Source organism: Moschus berezovskii, chromosome 12 (assembly GCF_049115385.1).
Source record: "Moschus berezovskii isolate FMDL1 chromosome 12, NW_MosBer_1.0, whole genome shotgun sequence".
In the NCBI taxonomy this organism is placed as follows: Eukaryota; Metazoa; Chordata; class Mammalia; order Artiodactyla; family Moschidae; genus Moschus; species Moschus berezovskii.
This window is the reverse complement of record NC_142471.1, coordinates 2,299,442-2,306,666: the sequence shown is the minus strand read 5'-3', so window position 1 is coordinate 2,306,666 and position 7,225 is coordinate 2,299,442.

Here is a 7,225-nt window from a genome sequence, read left to right as displayed (position 1 = left end):
CGCCCATTGTTTAACAGGATTTTTTTTGCCTTTCTGTTGAGTTGTAAGAGATCTTTATATATATTGAATATTATCATATATGTGGTTTGCAAATATTTTTTCCCATTTTGTGTGTTGCCTTTTCATAACATTGATTCTTTTGCTGTACAGAAGCTTTTCAGTTTGATGTAGTCCCACTTAATCACTTTTGCTTTTTGGCTTGTGCTTTTGGTGTCACATCCAAAAAGTCATTGCCAAGACCCATAGCAAAGAGCTTTTTTCTTATGCTTTCTTCTAGGACTTTAATGGTTTCCAGTCTTACACTGAAATTTTTAATCCATTTCAAGTTAATTTCTGTGAGTGGTGTAAGATGGGGTCTAGTTTCATTCTTCTGCATGTGAATATCCAATTTCCCTAGCACCATTTATTGAAAAGACTTTTTTTTTCTTTATTGAGTATTCTTGGCTCCTCTGTCAAATTAGCTGACGGAATGGGTTTATTTCTAGGATCAGAATGAGCACTTCCAAAATGTGTGCCTGGGCTTGGCAGACTCCTTTTGTGTGTAAATTAAGAGCATTTCAGATCCCAGGGTCATGGTGGGGAGACAGCTGGAATGGAAACCCCACTGGTCTGGAATGCTGGTGCTAAGCCCCGAATTGCAGCATTTATAATTTGCTCCATGGCTTTATCACATTCTTCTGGATGCTTTTGCTCCAAAAGAGTTATTCCAGTTTTGTGTTTGATGCCCAGGGGTGATGTCTGGCCCAGTCAGAAGTTGAAAGTGAAAAGCTATGCTACATGGTTCAACCCAGTGCCAGCTACTGAACAAAAACCTGTAATGTTCTTACTCGCCACCATAATAGATGCTATGAGGGAAAAGATAGAGATGCATTCTAGATGACTCAGAATCTGGAAGAAGAGAGAGCTGTGCAGTGAGGATGCATCTTGTAAAATTTGGGAGAAAGTGCTCAGTCACGGCTTGGTGACAGGGAGCCTCACAGACACACTGATGTTAGTATGTGTCCCTGTGAACAAGAGGGATTCTCAGGGCGAAAGAAGGGAATGGGCTCCCCAGGCCAAAGGAACGGTGTCTACAAGGACACATGATGATGCAGATCAGGGGCCATGCCAGGAAGTGTGAGCAATTTGGTGATAAGAATGTGCAGTGCTGTGTTTGGAAGGGCATGGCAAAAGTGGACAGTGGCTGGAGCAGAAAAGCCTTGTTGTTTGCTATTCTGGGTTTTTTATACTATTAGTGAAAAGCTTACTATGGTTTTATAAAGAAATAACAAAACATCGTAGCATGCTGCTGCTGCTAAGTTGCTTCAGTCGTGTCTGACTCTGTGCAACCCCATAGACAGCAGCCCACCAGGCTCCCCCATCCCTGGGACTCTCCAGGCAAGAACATTGGAGTGGGTTGCCATTTCCTTCTCCAATGCATGAAAGTGAAAAGTGAAAGTGAAGTCGCTCAGTCGTGTCCGACTCTTAGCGACCCCATGGACTGCAGCCCACTAGACTCCTCTGTCCATGGGATTTTCCAGGCAAGAGTACAACAGCACAAATGCAGTGAAATTTCCTAGAATTCTCCTAGGCAGCAGTTCTCCTACCTTGAATTCTCCCGGGCATTCAACATTAAAAAGAAAAGAGGAAGACAAGATGAAAAGACAGATGCATTCACCAAGATCTTAACTGAATTGGAAAAATGATAAAGCCAGGAGGTAGAGGAGACTTGCTCCAGATGGCAGAAGTGGTGTCTGTTAATTAATCATCAGTGTAGTTAATTAAACATTTGGAGGAACATAATGAAAGATCATTTGAGAATCTTGGCTGAAAGATTAGTTAAAGTTAACCTCAGCTGAGAGAGTTGGCTTTGTTCCATATAAGGAGTTATAGTTGGAGAAAGTGATAGTATACTCTTCACCTTTCATATTGATTGATTGCTATTTTGGGGAAGTCGACAAAAAGAAATAACTTCACCAAACCTCCAGCTTTATTTCTCAATTACAAATACATCTTCCAGAAATTCATGAAAGAAGGACTACAGTCAGCTAACAAATATATGAAGAGACGCTCAACCTCACTTCCAACCAAAGCATGCAAACCAAAATATCAGGAAAGAATCACTTTATGCCCACTAACTGCCTAAAATATGGTCATAGAAAAGGCAAGCAAGATTGGTGATGGCAAAGATAGAAAGTACTCATTCAACAAAGTTCTGATGACCAAATTCTGTATGTTGGACACTAACAGAATACACAGAATAACAGAAGACTTTATCTCCTTTCATTAGTAACACAGCTTTTAGAAATATCTTAGGATATAATCTTCACCCTTACTTTACTCCAAAGAAAATCCTTCACAAACTGTATCACATAAGTGAAGATAGTCACTGCATCATCATTAATTATAAATAACTGAAAAACCACAGAAGTCACATAATTGCCCAATGATATAAAAATGTGTATTAAATTATTACATTATATTAATAGTTCATTACTGCATTTGCCAGATAGGATAGCTAATGGTAATAATAAATACTTTCAGAAATTACAGTCACCTAACACACCAAAATGGAGAAGGAAATGGCAATCCACTCCAGTGTTCTTGCCTGGAGAATCCCAGGGACGGGGGAGCCTGGTGGGCTTCCGTCTATGGGGTCACACAGAGTCGGACACGACTGAAGTGACTTAGCAGCAGCAGCAGCAGCAACACACCAAAGGCTTGTCTCTCGCTCATGTGATGCCCAGTGTGAACAACTCACCAGAGAATCTCTTCTCCAGAGAGTGTCTCAAGGGGCCAGACCCCTGCATGATGGGAGATACGAGATACCGTCTCAGCACATGGCTTCCAGTAAGGGGAGAGGGAAGACATGACAAACTTACACCACCTCTTACAAAGTCTGACTGGTAGTGATGTATCCCTTCTGCTCAGAGCCCTTTGTGTAAAACTAGTCATATGGCCTCAGCCTAGTTACTCAGTTTTGCCCATTTTCTGACTGGATTGCTTGTTTCCTACTGTGGTATTTTAAAAGATGTATTATGAAAAAAAATATTCTGGATATGAGTCTTTTGTCAGATAGATGGTTGAAAAATATTATCTTCACTTCTGTGGCTGTCTGTTTATCCTCTGAACAGGATCTTTTGTACAGTAGAAATTTTAAACTTTGATGAAGTCTGATTCACCAATATTTTCTTCTATAGATCAGGCTTTTGATGTAGGGACAGGAAGGCCTGGCGTGCTGTGATTCATGGGGTCGCGGAGAGTCGGACACGACTGAGCGACTGAACTGAACTGAATGGACTCTTCGCCTTGTCCTAGTTCTTAAAGGATTTTGGTTGCATTTTTCTCCTGCAAGTTTTATAGTTTTCGTGTTTTACACTTTCAGTCTATGATCCACTTTGAGTTAATTTTCAAAAGGTGTGGGACTGACATTGAGGTTCTGAATTTACCTATGGATGCCCAGTTGCTCCACAGCAATTTGCTGAGAAAGTTATCATTCCTCCACTGAGTTGTTTTTGTGTCTTTGTCAAAATCAGATGAGCATGTTTTCATGGGTCTATGTATGTGAGCTCTCTGTCTGTTCCATTGATGTATGTGTCTACCTCAACAACACTTCACAGTTGTGGAATTGAGTAAGCTTAGGAGATCCAACCAGTCCATTCTAAAGGAGGTCAATCCTGGGTGTTCATTGGAAGGACTGATGCTAAAGCTGAAACTGCAATATTTTGGCCACCTCATGCGAAGAGTTGACTCACTGGAAAAGACTCTGATGCTGGGAGGGATTGAGGGCGGGAGAAGGGGATGACAGAGAATGAGATGGCTGGATGGCATCACCGACTCTGTGGACATGAGTTTGAGTGAACTCCGGGAGTTGGTGATGGACAGGGAGGCCTGGCGTGCTGTGATTCATGGGGTCGCAGAGAGTCGGACACGACTGAGCGACTGAACTGAACTGAACTGATTCTTTCCACTTTATTCATTTTCAGAATTGTTTATCTATTCTTTCGCCTTTGCCTTTCCATACAAAATTTAGAATAATTTTGTTTATTCATTTTCAAAAATGTTATTCAATTTCATTTTCAAAGTTGTTTATCTATTCTAGTGCCTTTACCTTTCTATACAAATTTTAGAATAATTTTGTCTATAGCTACAAAAATCTTGGTAGGATTTTCGTGGCAATTGTGTTAAACCCATGTATCAATCTGAGGAGAGCTCACACCTTTACAACATTGAGTCTTCCAATCTTATATCTCTCTTAATTTAGTTTTTTATTTCTTTCATTAGTTTTGTGCAGTTTGGAGTATATAATTTCTGCATATGTTTTGTAGGTTCACACCTAAGTATTCCATTCTTGAGTGATTATAAATGAAATTCCATTTTTAGTTTCAGTTGCTTGTGTTCATTGCTACTATATAGAAATATAGCTGATTTTAATTTTATATGCTTTGATTTTGCTGAGCTCACTTACTCTAGGAGGTGCTTTTTTCAGATTCCTTGGAATCTTCTATATAAATAATGACGTAATCTGCGAATTGATACTATTGCATTTCTTTTCAAACTGTATGCCTTTTACTTCCTTTGCTTACCTTAATAGATTGGCTAGAACTTCCAGCACTGTATGAGTTGGAGGTGGTGGGTGTGTATATCTCGGTTCAGTTCAGTTCAGTCTCTCAGTCATGTCTGACTCTTTGTGACCCCACGGACTGTAGCCCACCAGACTTCCTTTTCTGTCACCAACTTCCAGAGCCTACTCAAACTCATGTCCAACAAGTCCCTGATGCCATCCACCCATCTCATTCTCTGTCATCTCCTCCTTCTCCTGCCTTCAATCTTTCCCAGCATCAGGGTCTTTTCAAATGAGTCAGTTCTTCACATCAGGTGGCCAAAGTATTGAAGTTTCAGCTTCAACATCAGTCCTTCCAATGAATATTCAGGACTGATTTCCTTTAGGATGGACTGGTTAGGTCTCCTTGCAGTCCAAGGACTCTCAAGAGTCTTCTCCAACACCACAGTTCAAAAGCATCAATTCTTTGGTGCTCAGCTTTCTTTATGGTCCAACTCTCACATCCAAACATGACTATTGGAAAAACCATAGCTTTGACTAGATGGACCTTTGTTGGCAAAGTAATATCTATCTCTGCATTATTCTCAGTCTTAGAAGGAAATCATTCTTTCTTTCTCTACTAATTATAACGCTAGCTTGGAGAAGGCAATGGCACCCCACTCCAGTGTTCTTGCCTGGAGAATCCCAAGGATGGGGGAGTCTGGTGGGCTACAGTCCATGGGGTCGCACAGAGTCAGACATGACTGAAGTGACTTAGCAGCAGCAGAAGCATAATGCTAGCTATAGGCTTTTTGTAGGTTCTCTTTGTCAAGTTGAGGAAGTTCTCTCTATTCCTACTTATCTGAGGAGGTGTATTGAATTTTGTCAAATTATTTTCCTGCATCAATTCATGCCATTATTCACAACACTGGAATGCAATTCTGATGCGAATTCACTGAAAGTTAGTATAGACTTCAGTCCTCAGGCAAGTGGTCCTCACTCTGGATGTCAGTCATGAGTTCTGGGTTTCCCAGGCCACCTGAACTTCTGACCAACTGGCTACAAATACAAGGGTTCCACCTCAGGTTTGATAATTCACTAGAATGACTCACAGAACTCAGAAAACCCCTACACTTACTCTTAAAGTTTTACATTAAAAGATATAAATCAGGAGCAGCAAAAAGAAGAGATCCAAAAGGTATGTTCTGGAAGGGCCTCCAGTGCAGAGCTTCTGTGTCTTCTCCTGAGGGACTCAGGATGTCTCACCCCCTGGGCACATCAATAAGTTCACCAACCAGGAAGCCCAACCAAGTTTTGGTGCCCATAGAGTTTATTGGGGTTTCCTTACAAAGGCATGATTGATTGAATAGCTGCTCACATGGTTTAACTCAATCTCCCTTCCCCTCCCCTCCCTGGACACTGGGAGACTGAGCTGATATCATGCAGATCAAAGCCCCAAGCCTTTAATGATATGGTTGGCCTTTCTGGAGTAGCCAGTCCTCATTCTGAAACTATATAGGGGCCCATCACGAGTTACTGAATTAGCATAGCTCAGACAGGGTCCCAGGACCCAAAGTGAATGACAAAGATGCTTTTGTCACTGGGCAATTCCAAGGATTTAGAAGCTCCTTCCCAGAAACCAGGAACAAAGACCAGACAAAATTTTTATTATATGACATCATGTGATTTTCTTCCTAGCCAGTTAATATGATATTAATACTGATTGCTTTTAAAATACTGAAATATTCTTGCATCCCTAGAATAAAGACCAATTGGTTATGTACAATTTTAAAATATATTGCTAAATTTCATTTGCAATGTTTTGTCAAGGAATTGTGTTTCTATATTTATGAGGGATATTGGCATGTGGCTTCCTTTTTTTCTTTGAACTATCTTTGCCTGAATTTGAACCAAGGGTAATACCAAGTTCATAAAATCAATAGAGAAGGATTCATTTTTCTTCTGTTTTCTGGAAGAGGTGTGTAGAGTTCGTGTTAAATTTCTCTAAATCTTTGGTATAAATCTCCACTCAGAGGTTTTTACTTTGGGAAGTTTTAAACTATGAATTCAATTTCCTTAATATTCATGCTGCTGCTACTGCTAAGTTGCTTCAGTCATGTCCGACTCTGTGTAACCCCATAGATGGCAGCCCACCAGGCTCTGCTGTCCCAGGGATTCTCCAGGCAAGAACACTGGAGTGGGTTACCATTTCCTTCTCCAGTGAATGAAAGTGAAAAGTGAAAGTGAAGTCGCTCAGTCGTGTCCAACTCTTAGCGACCCCATGGACTGCAGCCCACCAGGCTCCTCCATCCATGGGATTTTCCAGGCAGGAGTACTGGAGTGGGGTGCCATTGCCTTCTCCGATAATATTCATAAGGTCATTCAAATGATCTATTTCATATTGGATGAGCTATAGTAATTTGTATCTTTTGAGGAATTAGTCCATTTCATTAAGCTGTTAAATTTTTGTCTATAGACTTATTCAGAAAGAATGAAGTGATGGAGCCAAAGCAAAAGCAACACCCAGTTGTACACATGACTGGTGGTGGAAGCAACTTCCAATGCCGTAAAAGACAATATTGCATAGGAACATGGAATTCTGGGTCCATGAATCAAGGAAAATTGGAAGTGGTCAAACAGGAGATGGCAAGAGTGAACATGGGCATTTTAGGAATCAGCAAACTAAAATGAACTCGAATGGGT